General features: G+C 31.3%; 1 long non-coding RNA gene across 1 annotated transcript; it reads right to left on the bottom strand.

Moving 5' to 3' along the window:
• Positions 1-14,900: 14,900 nt before the first annotated feature.
• LOC115034310 lies at positions 14,901-19,875 on the bottom strand. The gene is made up of 3 exons (XR_003839673.1): positions 19,714-19,875; positions 15,534-15,627; positions 14,901-15,324 (listed from the first exon to the last, which is right to left on the bottom strand). It is a non-coding gene; the product is annotated as an uncharacterized LOC115034310 (long non-coding RNA).
• Positions 19,876-20,562: the final 687 nt, after the last annotated feature.

Below are 20,562 nucleotides of genomic sequence, written 5' to 3'. Positions count from 1 at the left end.
TCGTCAGGCAGGCTGCATAGGATAACAATGCAGTACTGCTTTTTGCTTTCTAGTTTCTACATACTTAAATCTTAAATTTCGTCAATTATAGTATATTATATATAGGCACCTACTTAAAATCTATCTGGTAACATTTCGATCGTTTTGAAAATAATAATATTAATTTCTTAACTTTAAATGCACGACAATTTTTAATTATTTATATTATTTCGGTTTGATATAATTAATTTTTAGTGAGATCTGAAATTATTTTACTCGGGTACAGGTATTGTTTTTTGGTACGTTCTTACATCAATTATAATTATGACAAAAAAAAATTGTCATCACAAGCTTGTAAACATTTTAAAAATTACTACATTAATTATACTCGCATTATTGCCAAAATGCAGTGATGCGCATTAAAGTCGAACACGCAGCAGGGAGTCGAAGCAAAGTTTGGCTTCTCTACTCCGAAAATTAAAATCTATAGATAATGCAAAATTAATTATTACATATATTTGTACACTAACTGAATTACCCGGTGTTGCCCGGAAAATATTATGATTGTTCAACTCCTTTTGGGTGTAACACGCGCTGTGGAATCAATGTCTTTTTGAGTGTATAAATGATATTATATTTTAATGTACCTATAGCCATCCCGATCGGCATTGTCCGTGAGATTCGCAGCAACATATTATCTGTATCGGGTAGGCTATCTACCTGCGGTAGATCGCGGACCACGTGTGGTTTGTACGTAAGTGTATAATTTTACTCTAAAGTATCAAATTTATACCAAGTTTGTCGTTTTTACTTAATTCAATCTACGACGGATTAATACAATCAATTAATACGAAATTCTGACCTAACGGTATTAAAATCCGATGAATAAAAATAAAACCAAACATTCGTATGTATAGATAAAGAAGAAGAATAAAAAAAAAATAACGCAAAAATTGGTCCACCGAAACCGTGGTTCGAACCTGATTCTATACGAAAATACATATAATAGTGCCACTGCGCCAACACGGGTATCGCCTAAAAATAATTATTAAAATCAATAGCAATCATTTACAAACATTTCCGTTGTAAATCTCAAAATCCCTGTTTGAGCACCTCCACTTGTTGGACCTCAAATTTACACTTTTAAAATTAACCTATATTCTTCCTAGAGCCCAGAGGTCTAATCTATCTCTGTACCAAATTTCATCGCAACCGGATGAACGGTTTAGGAATGCATAAAGGACACACACACACACAAATTCATTTTTATATAATATATGAATTATTTAGATAATCTATATTATATATTTAAAAATGGAGCGTGGAAATGTACGTAACCTCATCAATAGAGAACAGCTGGTCCGATTTGGCTCAAATTTTTTTTTAAGAAGTTCAAAATTGCTAGCAGAAGGTTTTTACGAAAGAAAAACATTTTAGGAAAATCCACTGGAAAAGTAAGGAATCTGGATGTAAAAATATATCAGTGGCGCAACAGCGTATTATATTGGTTGCTATTGGTTAATCGGGCATATTTGTTGATTTATATTATTATTTTTTGTCAATATATATTATATATAAATTAATGTTTGTATGTAGATTGGACGAGGTCTGCAATTCACCACTGGTATACTGCTATACTACTTCCATAATCACAAGCGAGTCTCAAGGGCAACGTCGGGCGGGATGGCCATAAATATTATAATGATTAATAATATAAATATATATAGTCGAACGTGTCCTGACTGACTCACTGACTGTCGACTGATCGATGAAAGCATTTTTCAATATTCACTGCAATTTATAGTAAAGTAGCTGTGCTCACACAAGTATTTTGAGAGTCAAGATAACCGATGAACATCTTCGAACACCATAATCACACCGAGTATTAAATAACGAATTGAAACGAGTTTGAATCATATATATATACATATGTAGTGGGCATTTTTAAAAGGGACCAGAGTGCACGGGTCAGCTAGTTTTATAGTACATTACTTTAATCAGAATAATATCATAAAATATAATAATATTTAGTAATATTATCGGATGTGGAAGAAAATTATATATACTTTTTTGGTGAAAAATCGCTCAGAGATAATAATAATACCTAAACGGGAACCAATTCGAACAAATACTTATATTATATGATAAGTAATTTTTTTCGGGAACCAACACTTTATTTTGACCAGGAAACCGATTCTCCGTATTTTCCAATTAATCATGAGTTGCACCGCCACTGCTATCGTCGTTTAATTTTTTTCATTCTCGCGCATATTATATACGTCCACGTCATAGATATTCGTCCTTCATAGTTCTTCTTACCGTATACATTTTGCATGCGTATACTTCCTATATAAAATATAAATTATAATCATAATTTATAGTATAGTAACTAGTAAGTAGGTACGCGAACGTCATTTGCATATTTCGGACGGGTCGCTGCCGACAGTAAAAAGTACATCAAAGTACCTAATATAATACATATTATAATATTACGTACCTACGCCATAATATTTAAGTTTCGGATAATATGCACAACAGTATGTGCTAGACTTTAGTATACAGGGTGATTAACCAGGCATTCCAACCCTCTTTTTTCGTTTATAATATTGTATTTATTCAAATTCTGATTTTTGGATTTTTCACGTGTACCCAAAGGTCATGTTTTAAATATTTAGATTTTTTATACAGTATATATCGGGAATGTTTTTTGGCAATACAATATTTGATTCTTTAAATGAGAACCTCCATTTGTTACTGTAAACTGTTAACTGTTAAGTAGATATATTTTTTTTAATTTTGTCGTAGATAAATCAAAATTTGAACGAGTATAGTTTCTGAGTAGTGAGGTGTGTATTATATAAATGTTTATAAGTAGGTACGCACCTAACTACTGGCTTCTAAAGATTTTGATCCTTAAATTGCTTACAAAAATATAAAACATTAATATATTTAATTTAATTATTAGATACTATTAAATTATACTACATAGGTTACTCAAGACAAATTTAACCAAAGTCTTCATGGGCTATTATGTTATTAAATGCAGAAATACATAATGTTTAATAAGACAAGGACAAGAGTAATAACTCGAAAACTACTCGTTAAAATTTTTTAATAGATACATAAAAAATGTCTAAAACAAATCAGCTGCTAAATAATCTACAGTAAAAAAAATTATGGTTGTCATTTGAAAATCAAGTTATTTATCGATACAATACATTCCTTAAATAGAAAAAATAAATCTAAGTAATTAAAAATATAGTATAATTTTAGAAGATATTGTAGTAAGTGCCTTCCTATATGTATAGAATATTATACTTAGAAATTATAAAAATGCTAATTTTAATATATTATGCATTATTAAATTTAAATGAGGATGGCGAACATATGCTATTGTTGAAACACACTATATAAATCATAATAATAAATACCGCTCATTAAAATTTTTTAAAATTGTCTATAATATTAGATGTAATATATTATAGCTACATAGGTGCCTAGGTACGAGGCACCTATATATTGAGCACACGTGGCATATCTTATGATATTGATTGTGAACGAGTGGGTAGGTGCGTGTAATTTTTTTTAGCCACGTGAACATAATAATTTATTCAATATTCATAGTATAATAATATAATATATTACCTTTGGGCCTTGTGCCCGTTATATAAATAAATAATAATAATATCATATTATAATTATATATTATTGCATGCGATGGCTGTCGTCGAGCGATCGGCTCGACGAAACGGTAAAAACGCGTTTAGTAATTTCCAAGAAACCATTTCTTTGGCGGTTTTTTCTCCATTTTAGTTTTTAGGCGTTCTTTTTTTTTTAAACATTAATAATGTTGTACTAGGGACCGGAACTTTTTGAATGTATCGGTATCGGTTCCAGTACGGGTTCTCCAATAATAAAATAACTGTTCCGGTTTCTTGATGAAAAAAAATAAAGATATCAGTTCCAGATAGTTTCAGTACCAGTTCCAGTTAATTTTTAGTAGATAGGGGAACATGGGGCAGAGGCAGGATGAGTATACGAGGTAAGATGCAACAGCATTTCCCTCCATCATTATTAATAATAATATGATTGAAACCTCTTTAGAATATTTTGTGGAGGCAAGTTAAATGATTTGATTTGTATACTATGGCATTATAATCTGTATAGTTTATAATAAGTAAACATCTAATAACTATGAAAAAAGTGTGCATGTCACTTATAAAAATATTTGACCGAGTTATCAGGATGTCTTATCAATGCAAAAATATAAGTCAGTGGCCCAATATCAGTAGACCACTCTCCCAAAGTCCCAATACTTACATTTCTTGTTACAATGCTTCAAAGTATTCATGGTAAAAATATATAATTATAAAAAAATAGTTAAGTTTTTTTATTAGTAGGTACCTACCTATATTGTAACATTTGTAAATATAATACTTAATAGACATGCGAGCAAACTCTAAAAAATATGGGTTTAAATAGATTTTGATTGCAATGAATTACAACAGTATTTACAGCAGTAAAATAATGCACTAAACATATTTAATACTTATTTTATTTGTTTTTAATATCCCAAACTCAAAGGTTTTATAGTATAAAATAAATTAAGATATTTATATACGAGTACAAACAATATACATACTTACATTATACGAACATTAATTATTATTGATTTAAACTAGGTACATAGTAAATTATACATAATTACAACAGCATAATTGCAATCCAATATATTTTATTAATAATTTACAAATAATGTTGATTTAAACTTCTCAGTTAGGTATACATAATTAAATATATTGAAAATTATTTAGCTAAAATTGTTTCAAGCAGATAATGCCAATATTTCTTAGGTACTATAATGAATTTTAAAGTCTTATAAATAAGTAGCTGTAATTACGCGTATTATAACATAAATAGTTATTCAACATACAGCGTATTATAATGGTAGAATAGTTTAACGTAATATAAAAATATTAAAAAATATTTTACAGCATAAAGTTCTTTGAATTAGTAAATAATCAACATGTATACTAAATTATAAATTATAATTATAATAATACAATATATATACCACATATAGCTTAGACTGAGCCGATTAAAATACAATTTAATACGTCAAATCAAATAAAGACAAAAAAAATTAAATTAATGATTAAGTTATAATATATAAGTACAAAAACAATTAGTAAAAGATGCACATCGAATTTGACGACGGTTAACAGAAGAACGATAGCTTTTACTACTTCTAAAATTTTAAAAACTAGTCCAATACCATATTATCAACTAAAAAACTTTTTATATAGTTTAATGGCAGATACCAAGTTTCTATACGAAAGAATTGAATAAAGCAATTTTTACTAAAACATTTTTAAAAGAATGCATGTAAAAAAAATTGTATGTTCTATACTTCATTGTAAAAGCAAAATTAATAATCCATAGATACGAATAGAAGCAAGCAAAACCTCTAATAAAACATGTAAAATAACTTTTTTTGCACTATATTTTTTTCCTTTATTAAGTTAAAACTTCGACATCTGAGGTAATTAGCCTGGGTTATTTAGCAGGTTTTATTACAGTTGGGGAGTTTTATTACCTTATAAAATATTTTGTCAATGGTTACACATACGACATATCTATAGAAAATAGGTACACAATGGACAGGTCATATTTTGACTTCAACCCATATACCGAAAGTGCCCCAAGGTAAACATAATGGTAACTGTATGGTATGACTTGGTTAACTGACGATTGCTGTTGCAGTGTTGCATGCTATTGGGTTATTATGGTAATAATAGAATATTATTGGTCAAATTTTTTTTTTTATAAGATATTTTAATTTTAATACCACTACAATGGTTTTAACCTGAAATATGGTATATATGGGTTCTTCTGGCTGGCTGCCCAATGTGTGATTCACATAGGTACCTACGTCCTATTCTTTATATAATATTATCTATGTAAATTGCACATACCATACATTTAAAAGTAGAACGGTATTATATTATTTTACTTTATAAATATAAAATATTCTTATTTATAAACTCTAAGAACGGTTTTAATTACAGATGTAGAATACACAATACATATTTTAATCAACTACCTAAATGCAATTTACGCTTTAGTATGGGGGTTTTTTTCCAGAATTTAAACTATTATTATATCAAAGCTTATTTTGTATATTTAAATATCCACTTCATTTTTTATTTTGTTTTAACTTTATAAAGGTAGGTAAGTACCTATCGACTTTTTTACCGTCGAATATGTTTTTTTTAACCTCCTAGAACCATATAATTGCAAAAGTGATATGATAACTCGATAACGATTACTCTTAATAAAATTAAATAACATAAACATTTTTGTTTGTGCCCAGTAACATTATAAATTATTAAACTTGGCAACATCAAACTTCTCGTCCCACTTTTTTCAGACTTCGAACTGACAGGATAAAATATATTATCCTGGTGTGGTTAAAAATCAGGTTTCACTGTTCTGTTACGTCATTCATCTGGTCAGGTTAAACATTTGATTTTTGTCGTTACCGTCTCACTATTTTATACCTACCTATATATAAATAGGTATTGTAATATTCTTTTCTTCATATTCAGAATATCTATAGGGATCTACTATCCCATACCCCCCACCCCCCTCCCAGTGTGTGTACACTCATTCATATTCTTTTTGTTACTTTAACTTTGCTACTACTTATTTCAATAAAGTTAATTGGTGATGTATATGTAATTCTTAACTTTTTAATGTCCTGATGTTTTATTACCACTGATTTATTTTGTGTTTATTTTATTGTGGTTTTAGAAAGAATTATTTAAATACGATTTAAGTATTTGTTTCAAATTGTATTAAAACATCCACAAATTGCATGTATGATCTATGAGCGTTAAAATAATACGAATTAAAATACTTATGAAATGATTCACATGCGTTTGTTGTTCATGTTTGATTATTGAATCATTTAGACCATATAATTCAGGTGGAAATACATTATCTTCACTTGTTAAATATTCAACTGAATATTATTATTTGTTTTCTGCTGGAATTTCCGATATTAGTTTTAAAAAGCAATATGATACTTATAGCGTAGTGTAGTGGATGTAAATACGGAAGACCAAAATAATATTGTAACCATTTTCCGACAGGACTATTATATATTTTATACATAAATATTTGTTAAGATAAGTTTTTATGTATGTAGTCACTGTGCCTCATCTCTCACAACAGATATAGATATTAAGTTTCCCCACGTTGTTGCCAAATAAATTGATTATAAATAGTAGGTACTGGGCGCAAACAAGTATATAACGTTACTTAATTTTATTGAGAGCAATATAATTTAGTACAGGTCAGTAACTGTGATGGAATAGTAAACAGTCGGACTTGGTTAACTCAATGCAAAAAACCGGTGAAAAAGTTTAAGTTATCCAAAAAAAATGTTTTATTTCATTTAAAACAGTACAATATTTATTATAATATTCAAATACCTAGTAACTATTTATTTTATTTTTTAATATTATTTTTTATATTATCAAATTTAAATAAATATCAATTTCACGACCATCTGATATCAGGTTATGTACTAACAAGTAGTATAAAATAGACAGTTCAAACACATACAGTCACAGCCACCGCCAGAATTGTTTTTAAATTTCTTTTCTACTTCTCGACCAAATTTAAAAATGTCATTAGAATATTTTTTTAGGGTATAGGTAATAGGAATATTACCTATATATATCTTATCTTTTTCCTCTTCTCCTAATTTACTAAAGCTTCCAATTAGGATATCAAAAGCTTCATTCGTATGTCTTTCATCTTCTATCACGTTAGAAATTCCATCATTATCGGCTTCAGCGGTTTGTGGTGTTGACGATCTGTTATGTAATTTGTTCCGATGTTTGATTATTGATTTAAATGTTTATGATATATAAGATTGAATATCTGCTTCACTTCCTTTCAATGCTTTTAATTTACGTTTAATGTTTTTTTTTTTTTTTTTTCACATAACTAATTTGTTCAACATTACACTAACATCCTCAATGGTTAAGAATGGACCATACTGTTTTATGTAACGACAAATGTGTCCAGGACAAAATTGAATCTTCCCTTACTACAACACAGAGTACCGATACAAAACTCTTGAAACTCACGGAATAATTACAATCAATTATAAACTGATAATACAGTAGAGTAAAGGTACAAATTAATTATATTATTATATATAGTAGTGTTTTCGTATTATATATATTATGATCACATAGACACCTAAAGAAACTGCCTACATGATTTTAAACATTTTCTATTTTCACTAAAACTTTAAGTGTTTTGATAAAATCACTAGCGGACTATTTGGATATAATAAACTTTGATTATTTGTATTATTTAAAGTTACTTATCTCAATTCAATTTAAATCGCAGTTACCAGATTAGATCAATACACTTGCATTTATTAAACCGAAAACTTAATATGGTTATATTTATCTTTTCATTTAATTCGTAGTACCATTTTTAATAGTGTGAGAAACCGTATCTTAAATTGGTTCACATATAACCGGACTACTCGTAGCTAACAACTTTCTCCCAGCCGCCGTTGTAGCATGAAAAGTCTTTCGATTTTCAAACTAATTTCATAGAACATTCGCAACTGAATATTGTTTAGTAGGTCCAATGGATACCTGCATAGCTACAATTCACGGATATAGCTCAAAATAATGGTCATTAAAATCAAAATATTAACATTTACAAACAATAATTGGAATAATAATTATTTATTTGACGTGCTATATGATGTGCCGCAATTAAAGTATAATTTATTTTAGTGTTGTACAGCATTAGATAACGGCCTAAAACTATCATCAGACAAAAATAAATACGCTATTCAAGAAATGGATAAACAGTCTGTACAGATGATAGACAAGGAAAACTATTTAAATTAAAGTTCAAAGTCATCACACCAAGTATAGAAGAACCACAATCAAATATTATTATCTTGGAACATTAAGATTATGGCATAAAAGGCTAATTGCTAAGTCATCAAAATATTAAGTATATCAATAATATATTAGAAAAACATAATATAAAATTAACATATAACGAAGCTAACAAACGTGAGCGGTTTGCTGATGTTTGGTGTCGAGGAGTCTGCTTTTGTTAGTGTTTCTGGTTGAAATTAGTTGAACTGGATGGCTGACGGCGGCGATTTTGGAGCTTTTTGTATATGGTGCAGCCTTTATAGTTGGCACGTTGAATTACATATGGAGTTGTTAAGGCGGATTAGTTCCGTAATTCAGAGAGTAGTTTTGAGTAGTTTAGCACGTCCTTAATGAAAATAGATGGTGGCAATGAGACATTCGTTGCCATATTTGTAGTGGTATCAGAGAACTTTTGACTGTTAGTCTCAGATTGATCCCCGATATCGTCTTCAGTGTCGGCGAAAACGCCGTAGCGATTAGGAGTGGCATATAGCTTTTTTGGTGGTTCTTTAGGTGGTATTGTTGGTGTGTTTTGTGATGTAGGAAGGGGTCTTTTAATTAGATACATTGAAGTCTTGTTGTTTTTGGCTACAATCTGCTAATTAATATTGTAATTGGCTATATGGTTTTATCATCAGTATTTGAAGGTTTGTCGCGCGACAAGGTGGTAGTGGTCTAATAATCGCAGAGTACAAAGTTCACCGCGTCTGACGGTTCCTTGGAAAACAGATAATTAAGATATTCTAAGACAAATTGTAGACAATTTATACCATGGTTATAATATAATTTATAAATTTAAGAAAAGAAAGTAATAACTTTATATTTACTATCCTCAGAAAGGGGGCAGTATAAATGACTCGTAAATGCTATAATCAAACGTCGGTTTGTCACTGTTTGTGTGAATATGTTTATAAAAATCATTGGATTAACAATATACAATAATATTTTCTAACATACTAAAGACCAAAATCGTTAAAAATTACGCTTAGACTAATTATATTATCTTTGATTTCCAACACAAAAATATACGTAATACCTAACTAATAAGTAATAACAGATCAATTTTCACCTGTGAAAAAATATAATATTTTTATTTGGCTAAGGTCTAATTTGTAATGATTTGTAATAATTAAAATGATAATTGATTCGTAAGCGTTTGATCTTATAATGTTATGACCATTATTTTGAGCTATTTGCGTGAATTGTAGCTATGCAAGTATCCATTGGACCTACTAAACAACATTCAGTTGCGAATGTTCTATGAAACTATTTTGAAAATCGAAAAACTGTTCATGCTACAACGGTGGCTGGGAGAAAATTGTTAGCTATGAGTAATCCGATTATATACGTACTGATTTAATATACGTTTCTCAAACTATTAAAAATGGTACTACGAATTAAATGAAAAGATAGATATAACTATATTAAGTTTTCGGTTTAATAAATGCAAGTGTATTGAAGTAATCTGGTAACTGCGATTTAAATTGAATTGAGATAAGTAACTTTAAATAATACAAATAATCAAAGTTTATTATATCCAAATAATCCGCTAGTGATTTTATCAAAACACTTAAAGTTTTAGTGAAAATAGAAAATGTTTAAAATCATGTAGGCAGTTTCTTTAGGTGTCTTTGTGGTCAAAATATAGTATGGATTAAAAGAAGTATAGGTATTATAGTACGGTACCATTGATGCTAATCGGGGTTGGTTGGTCACATCTGGCAGTTAGTGACGGTGATTTAGAGGAAGTTGAAGTGTGCCAGTAGGTCTTGAATTCAGATTCTAAATATTGCAGGGAAATAGATTTTTTTCAAATCTTGGTTTAAATGGGGGTAGTTTGTTTAAATGAGACGTGCGGTGATAATTTGTGAGGATTGAAAAGCATACTAGATGTTTCTACATTAAACGAAAACACTACTATATATCATAATAAATTAATTTGTACTAACCAAAAGCCTAAACAAAATTCAAGAAGGAATAATTGGAATAATCAACCTCCCTAGAATAATCGTTGCTACAATAAACGATCACACAACAATCAGCGAACTCGAAACACCAATTGTAACAATCAAAATAACCAACAATCACAAGGAGAACGTACCTATAAATCAATTAACCGCAAAAATAACACACAACGATGAAAATACTAACACAACGACAATTTAAATTCAATAAATCAAATACAGATCACGAACAGTCCAGTGAGTCAATACAATATACAATGTACAATTGAGGGTGAAGAAGGAACACTGCTTGTAGACACAGCTGGTGCTACCATCAGTGAACTAACTAAATAAGTTATGGACGTTATTACTTAACGGGAAAAAAACAAAAAAAATCCATTGATTCCATTTACATATATACAAATTAATAACGGTCTTCATTAACTGTTACTAAATAGAGTCCGTGGACACTCTCTCATCCCTCGCATAAAGTATTTTTCGACTTCGAGTGAATATGCCGTGAACCATGTCACCGCCGTAGCCATCGTCGCCATCGCTGCCATCGCCGTAGCCAGTACGTGTTACCTCCATGGCTAGCAATACCAAGCCGCAGTCGGATGGAGTCAGTTCAATCGCCGCCGTGAGCCACCATCGCCGAAGCCAGTACGTGTTAACTCCACCATGAGTAATGCCAAGCAGCTGTCGGATGGAGTCAGTCCAATCGTCGCCGTAAGCCATCGTCACTTAAGTCAGTACCTACTTGTTACTTCCACCACGAGCAATACCAAGTCATTTTCGGAATTCATTCATGATTTTCTACTGGTTTAGATTTTATATTAAATCGTCCATGTTAGCTCCTAATAACAGCGTTATACGCTCTTGAATTTGTTTACCACCATCTCACCGTATTCCTTCAAAAGCTACTATTTTGTCCAGGATACACCTTTGTAAAATAAATCTGTTTCGTATGTATTAAAAATGTCTTTGGGATTTTTTCTCTTATCATTTGTTGCAATTTTACTATCCAATCATCAGCCACTTGATCATATACATCGCCACTTTCACCAATTACGGTTTTAACCCAAATGCCATTTCTTTGTTAAAATCATCGAGCAATCCACTTCTTGCCTTCAAATTGTGTTTTTCTAATATTAAATCTTATTCGATTAATCTTCGAGTTCTCATTAAGTGAGTCTTCTGGTTATTCTGTGTTACTAGTAAACCCGTATATCTGTCTTATAAATGTATAAACAAAATTGAAACTATTCAAGTTATTCACGAAATTATTCGAGTTATACCTACACGATTTTTTTGCATTGCTTAAATTGAAAATTTTAGGGGTCAGGGAAAAAGTTAGACGTATCTACAATTTTGAGTTTAGAAAGTTCGAGTTAACCAAGTTTGACAGTAATTTTATTTTTAACGCCTAATACATATCACTGTGTATTCGATTTTTTTTATTTAAGTGTATGAATAACAATAACTATTGAATTATGTAGTTGAATAAATGAGATATTATAATATATAATATGTAGCTTAACAAATAAAATGGAATAGTCCTACCTAATCATTTACATATTATTTAGAATATTTAATAAAACTAGTGTGTAATCATTATTCTGTGCATTTAATTTATAAAAAAAAAAAATCAATTGTTTAGGAAATTATATTTTTGCTTAAAAAATCAGAAAGTGAAAAAAGGGCTTAAATATTATCGGTTTTGTGTTTCATGTCTGAAAACAATTTCAGCGTTTTCCCTGTTACCTGTTTTGTGGAGAAAAGCGTTTAATTTATGATTATATATGATTGAGATTTCATAATAATTTGAGCCCTAATAGGTAAAAGTGTAAAAATTAAGTACACTTTGAACTAACTTACAATTTTTTAAATCATATTCATCTACTTTAAATCAATTAACAATAAGTGAGTCTATTACCATTTTAAAATGTTAATATATAAGGTCCACAGGAACTGTTGATGTCAATAACACAGGTTATATAATCATATCTTGGTTCGTTGGCGAAAGCGATTTCATTTTTTTCTTTCGAATACTTTTTTACGCCCTAAAAACAATACAATAATATTAAAGTACAATTTATTAATTTGTAGAATACTTAATGTTAGAGGGAGCATGGAAAGTACTAATTTTCGTTATACTACCAAGTTCTAGTACTGCTCAATTATATTAGTACGTTCAGGGTACTAAAACATAAATTAGTCTTCCACCCAAACCCAAGTTATCTCCCGCTAGTTTTAATTTAGGTTGGACATGAAATATTGAAATTCACTAATTCCCCCTATCCCACCAAATACCAGTGCTCAAATAATTCTTTTAGAATATTCAGAAACTAATATCAGTCCAAGTAATCAGCATAACCATAAGTATCTAATAAAGTAATAATAGTATACTACTTTACTAGATTATAATGTATTAATGTGCTTACTAAATTTCAGTGTTGTAAATAAATCCAAAACATTATTGGCCGTAGGGGCGGGAAACGATAATATTTTAGTACTCGGCTTATAAAGTATAAGAATTAGTGATTACTTTAAGACTTAAGCGGTTAAGCGAATGGTTTTATCTAATACGGGAGTGGATAAGTAACAAGAAATTATTCAAAAACTTCCAAAAAGCCAGTTAATATTATTACTTGTAGGATTACTTGTAGGTAGTTACTATGATATACATACTAGCGATGGGTAAAGAAAATAGTCTATGGTTTCTATAAGTATTGCAAATATTTAACATGTAAATCATTTTTATAAACTGTTGAAAACATACTTCTATTACTTTCAACTACTATTGTAACAATATATTAGCAGCCTTTATTTTTAAGCTGTTTGACCAAACAATTGTATTGATATTTATCGAAAAAAAATAAAAAAAAATATTGAAAATGTCCGTAACAGTACAAAACGAGTTTAAATATTTTGAACATTTTATCAATATAGAAAATGATAAAATATGGTGTGAATTTCAAGTATCTACAATTATTCATTTTTGAATCATAACAAAATAAGAAAAATCGAGTGAATATCCTATGTTATCAACATTTTAACTTCAAACGCTCATAAAAATGTTATTTGACTTTCCGGTAGACAAACTTATGAGGAATCATATATAAAATGTTTAAAGAAACATTTTTATGTATTTCTAACTCAATATAATTTACAAATTTTCGTGATTTTTACGAATTTTTAAAAATTCTAACTTCAGACGATCATAAAAAACTATTGTGAAGAATTTTTTTAATTTCCACTAACAACAAATTACGAGGAACCTTGTATTATAAACATTTTTCATCAAAATTTATTTTAAAAAAACTTATAATAATTGAAAATTGCATATGCCCATAAATAGCTCAACACGAGTAAAAATATTTTTAAAATTGTATCGTGTATAGAAAATGCTAAGTGAAAGTTTCATATATTTACGGTAATTTTTTTAGAGTTACACCCAAAACCAAAATCGATTTGGTGAAAACCGCTTTCCTTAATTTGTTTTTTGTTTTTCCTGGTGCTTTTGGAAACTACTGGACATGTTGACCTCTTCAATGCACCAACTAGATTCACTTTCCCATAGGAAAAGATACACGAAGTTGAAAATTGAAGCATCATTTCGATTACTTATCATGTATATTGTGTATTATCATGTAAAAAAATATCCTACTATAAGAAACCAAGTCATACAAAATAAATATGCCAGACACTAAAATATGATAGACGATTCGGAACATTTATCAAAAGGTTCAGGAAACTAATCGCAATTGGATATCAACCGCAGACGTTCGACAGCATAAAAACAGACTTTTGGATTAAAAAGTGCCCCTGGAACCCCGGTGAATAAGATGCTAGTAGGACTAAACTATCGACTAAAGGTTTATGACTTTTCGTGTACCTTTTTGAAGATATAATCTATAAAAAAAAGACCATAGGCGCAATTTTAGTTTTTCACTTGGGGGGGGGCTATCCGTATATAAATTAAACAGACCCGTGATCCATGGGGGGCTCCATTTGAATATTTATTTATTTTTGGGGGGCTATGACCGTGATTCCAGCTCTTAATTATTTTTTTGTGATGTTTGCCACTTTAATTGTGTACATTTTTAAAATAAGAGTGTCGGATATACTAACTTCATATCAATAGAAATCGCAAGTAGTTGAACATCATAATGATTAATGGCATACAAAATTCTTCAAACGTAGGAAGAGTTAGTGCTTGAATAGATGCATTTAACCAATGGCTGTCAATTAACTTAATGTAATATTGCCCATATTGAATGGTTTCCTTCCATATATCGACAAAATATTAGTTATTATAGTTTGTCGTGGCCTCGGTCTTGTTTGAATTTTCAATTTTGAGAGTCGCTGTTTATCGTTTTTGTCTGGTAGATATAACCCAAGTTGTGTTTATAAATGCACTGGAATCAATCAAATATTAAATTAGTAATGTAACAATAATATTTAATTACACGCTACACATTATAATATATTAATATAATAGTATGAACTATGAATAGGTAAATAATTCAAATTCCATTAATATTAACAAGTGTGTAAACGGAATTTCTGACGTGACTAATTAAATTAGGTACTAGTATACTATCTACTGATCACATGAATAAAATACCTTATACTGAGTGTCCCGTGAGGATGAACCCATAAGCCGTAGAGGGGGGCCGCCGCCCGGACAAAAACCGATTTTTTGCTGTTTTACCTATAAACTAAAAAATCATGAGATTAATGAAATTAAAATGTTGAAAAGTCAAAAATTTCACAAAAATAAACTCTTTAAAATAGTTGTTTTCAATTGTTTCAAAAATAAAAAATAACTTTTTTTAACTTTTTTACTGACATTAATTAATTGGCTGTGGATGAGTTGCGGCCCGACAAGATGTTTACGATGTCGGAGACCGGTGAATTCTGGCCCGATAACCTTTTATCAGTATGTGAGTAGAGGCTTGAGGAATATAATTCACCGGACCCCATGTCTCTCCCAATAGTATTTATGCACAGTTTACTGCTAACGGTCATCGTTAGTTATAAACTATACGGCGATACTCATATAGCAGCAATCTGGCGCTTTGATTTTCTATCCCCCATTCTAGATTCTGAGCCATAGTTTATGAAGAACAAATATTGTTATAGTTATACACATTACCTATAGAAATAGAGCCGTCCTTATAGGATTTGCGAGGCCCAGCATTCAAAATAGCATCAAATCAACCATCGAAGCTTTTAAAGCTGATTATTATTATTTTAAATACGAAGAATTTATTATAATTAATAAACATTTTACAGATAATACTCTTTTAAAAATTATGTTATAATAATAAAAATTAAAATGAAGCAAAACGTGGCAACTAGTATGTGCAAAGAGTAATGTACCCCGATGGTTATTGAACCCCGACTATTTCCTGCATCTCAACAATGCTCCCACTGTAGTCTGTTGTGGTTTGTACTTTGTACAGATGATGTGGGGGAATATGAGTGGAGATGTCGTCGGCCGCGAGGGGTGAAGTTATTGATCGAGAGTGCAGGGACTTGTATTTAGTCGTGCACGTAATATCTGTTTGGTATACTATATACGATCAATACATGTGGTATAATAAACGTGGCGTAATATTTAAAAAAAAATTATATATACACCATAGACCTTATACTTAAATTGTACTACTGTGTAGCTTACACCTTCAACGACAGGTAGCATCACACGATTTCCGCAGCTCTGCACACATGTGCGCTTAAGGCATGATAATTATTTATGTGACACAATAATATCGTACCAATATTATGTAATATTGTTAAGCGTGTTAATAGTTATCCGGGTATCCCTATAAATTCTGTAATTGATTTTATTAAAAAATTTAAGTATTTAACTACCTGTTTGAGATAAATATGGTTTGAATACTTCAATGTTATTAATTTAATACAATATTATCACAAAAATTATTGTGTGGAAATTAAAAAAAATAGTTTTGTTCTAAAGAATGGGCATCACTGCAACTCTACTTGACCACACCCTCAGACTAAAATCGTATGTACAATTGGCAAAACAAATTAACACTGGGAGCGCTGTCGAGACCTATCGTACTAATGGTTAGGCGGATCCTCCCCTACGTTGAGTTGGGACTCGAGTCGGGAGATCGTATTTATTTTCCCTACTTTTCGCATACATTTTGTCTTAAATTATGTGTATTTAAATGTATTTGATAATATTAGTAGCCAATAAACAATATAAAATTATATCTATACATCCCGAATCGGCTAGTTGAGGATTATGCCACCAGAGCGCGTATCGTTAGCTTGTTTTACCAATTGCGGGAGGTCGCGATGGGGACCGGGATTCTACAACGCCATCTGTATAAAACACGGACTAAGTGACAAAATGTGAAGTCAAATAAAATCACCGGTAGCGCTGAAAACATTCGGTCACTAGTGTGAGGAACCTTTTGGTGGCCGTCCCCCGACCCCCGCCAACCATGTCATTACCAGTACATTATATCTTAGTCTATGACCATTGACCTCACTTACGTGCCCTCAGCCCTCCCAACAATGATATTCTTTAAAATTTGTATCCAAATATTTTGTGCGTCATTTGTATATATTTGTTTGACAGTTTTTAGAATTTGTTCGACACCGTAATCGAGTAATATCGAAATAACGGTATGGGAGCCGACGACACATTATGTGTCCAGCCCCCAATAATGTAAATAATTAAGTATACATATATCTTATACTGCACAATTCAAGAAGGAACTTAATTTGTATGACCTGCATTTTCAGAATTTATTACTATCAAACTCTCTCTCGCGTAATAACCGAAATACCCATTTTCCCAAGAATAGTAATTATAAGTAACTTTTTTTCCTACGTGAACCATTAAACTGCTGCAAGTAAAAAAATAACGAATGTGGTTATGATTTTAAAATTATTATTCATTAATACCTAGTGAGTAAGCGGCCCTAAAATAACTAGTCAATCTATTATCAAAATCAGACTAGTATTTTTTGTTTTGATATAAGCATCAAATTCATACACTCTGCCTTTTATATATTATAACTACTAACTATATAGCTGTACTTACGAGACGGGAAATCTACCAGCGATTATACGCGTAATATACTTAACTAATAAGTAACTTTTATAATTTTATTTTTTCCTAGTATTATTAAAACTTGTGCAATTATACTTTTATAAAAAATAGTATTATGAAAAATAAAGTGAAGCAACAAGAAAAACTGTGCAACTTGTATAAGAACTAAGAAGTAAGAAATAATACAGACGGCGCGGTGCAGGCGCGCGGCAGCTGCCCGGATTTATTGATCGCAAACTATTCCGCATCTACGCATGTTCCCCTTTGTTCGTGAATGTGGTGTGGGGTTGCGAGGGCAGGTGTCGTCAACCCCAGGGTGGCTTTATTGATCGAGGGTGGGTCTCTTTTGCGACCCTAATAATATAACTAGTCAAAACCATCGTTGAATCATCAAAATCAGTCTAGTATTTTTTTATTCAATATAATCCTAAGAGTCATACACTCTACCATTTATATATTATAACTACTAACTAAAATACAGGTGTACCAACGCGCTACGAGACGGGAAGTCCACCCGTGGTGGACAATTATATACTTAACTAATAAGTAACTTTTATAATTTTATTTTTTCCTAGTATTATTAAAACTCGTTCAATTAGACTTTTATAAACAATTGTATAATGAAAATTAAAGTGAAGCAATAAGAAAAACGTGGTAACTTATAAGAAGTAAAAAATAATGCTGACGGCGCGGGCGCGCGGCGCGCGGCGTCCGCCCGGATTTATTGATCGCCAACTATTCCGCATCTACGCATGTTCCCCTTTGTTCGTGAATGTGGTGTGGGGTTGCGAGGGAAGGTGTCGTCAACCCCAGGGTGGCTTTATTGATCGAGGGTGGGTCTCTTTTGCGACCCTAATAATATAACTAGTCAAAACCATCGTTGAATCATCAAAATCAGTCTAGTATTTTTTTATTCAATATAAGCCTAAGAGTCATACACTCTACATTTTATATATTATAACTACTAACTAAAATATAGGTGTACCAACGCGCTACGAGACGGGAAGTCCACCCGTGGTGGACAATTATATACTTAACTAATAAGTAACTTTTATAATTTTATTTTTTCCTAGTATTATTAAAACTCTTGCAATTAGACTTTTATAAACAATTTTATAATGAAAATTAAAGTGAAGCAATAAGAAAAACGTGGTAACTTATAAAAAGTAAAAAATAATGCTGACGGCGCGGGCGCGCGGCGCGCGGCGTCCGCCCGGATTTATTGATCGCCAATTATTCCGCATCTACGCATGCTCCGCTTTGTTCGTGAGGCGTGGGGATGTGAGGGCAGGCTTCGTCAACCCCAAGGTGGCTTTATTGATCGAGGGTGGGTCTGTTGCGCAAACGTACACGTAATAACTGTATAGTATATAGTTATATACATTGATGCAAGTAGTTTATTTAACATGGTATATAATTGAAAAAAAATTCGATATAATATTATACTAGCTGTATTACACGACGTTATTCGGGGATAAATGCGACCAAATTCGGGGGACCAATGAATTGCATTTTTTGATACTTCATAGTTAAATCACACACTTACGTACGCACCAGGGGGTCAGCGATCTACCGCAGGTAAACTGCCTACCTGATAACATACTGCTCGCATAATAATAAACAAATCTCACGGAAAAGTGAAAAATCAAATACGAAATACTCATAAATCCATAATTATTATAATTTAATAATATTAAGTATAATTTATAGTTACCAGCTACTTGTTGCATCATATTGTTCTTTCCAAAAGTAGGATATTACTTAATAAGAATAATAGAAAAGGAACACTGACATCAAATCATTAAGTTAATACAAATTATAATCTATCAATCAATAATCTTTTATTAACCTTCTGAAACACGACGAACACCCTTGCAGTCTCCAGTGTGACTGAGCTACTCTGCGTCGGCCGGGCCCCTCGCAAGCTCCGACGAACTGCATACCCGGCCATTACAGTGTTGCCAGAAACTATAATTCTAAATAGTGGAGGACTGACGAAACTTCAAGGAGAGAGGGCAAGTTTTGTATTATTGCCATAGACGGAGCATGCCTGGCCGGCGGGGTCGGGTAGTGCGCTCACGGCAGGGGTACGACACTCCGTGCATGGACCGGATCGGGCGATTGTGGCCTTGAACACGGTCTCCAGGAGGGCGTGGCATACATGAAATAGGGAATGGTAAACAAGTCGACCCCTCGTAGCGTATCCCGCCTATGTTCTAGAAAACGTTTACATAAACGGGAGACCTTGGGTCTAACATCATGTTGGTGCGCGGAAACGTTTCCATGTTTTTCGGAGGTTCAGACTTCAGATCATAAGGAAACAAAACCCCAATCAGCTGATCGAGTGTCGCTTCTATATTGTTCTATGGTCACGGTAGACTGCGTTACTGCGATGTATTATTATACCTAATACTTATAATCAATATAGGTAGGTACAATATAGATTCCTAATTATTTGTTGTGAATATAGTTTATTCATTTTTAAGCAGGGCTTGAAACCGAAAAATATTTTTCTGATTTCGATTTCGGTTTCGGATACCGGTATTGATTTCTTTCAATTATA

This window comes from Acyrthosiphon pisum, chromosome A2, assembly GCF_005508785.2.
Source record: "Acyrthosiphon pisum isolate AL4f chromosome A2, pea_aphid_22Mar2018_4r6ur, whole genome shotgun sequence".
Taxonomy (NCBI): Eukaryota; Metazoa; Arthropoda; class Insecta; order Hemiptera; family Aphididae; genus Acyrthosiphon; species Acyrthosiphon pisum.
Note: the sequence above shows the minus strand (reverse complement) of the source record. Positions and strands in the feature narration are given on the sequence as shown.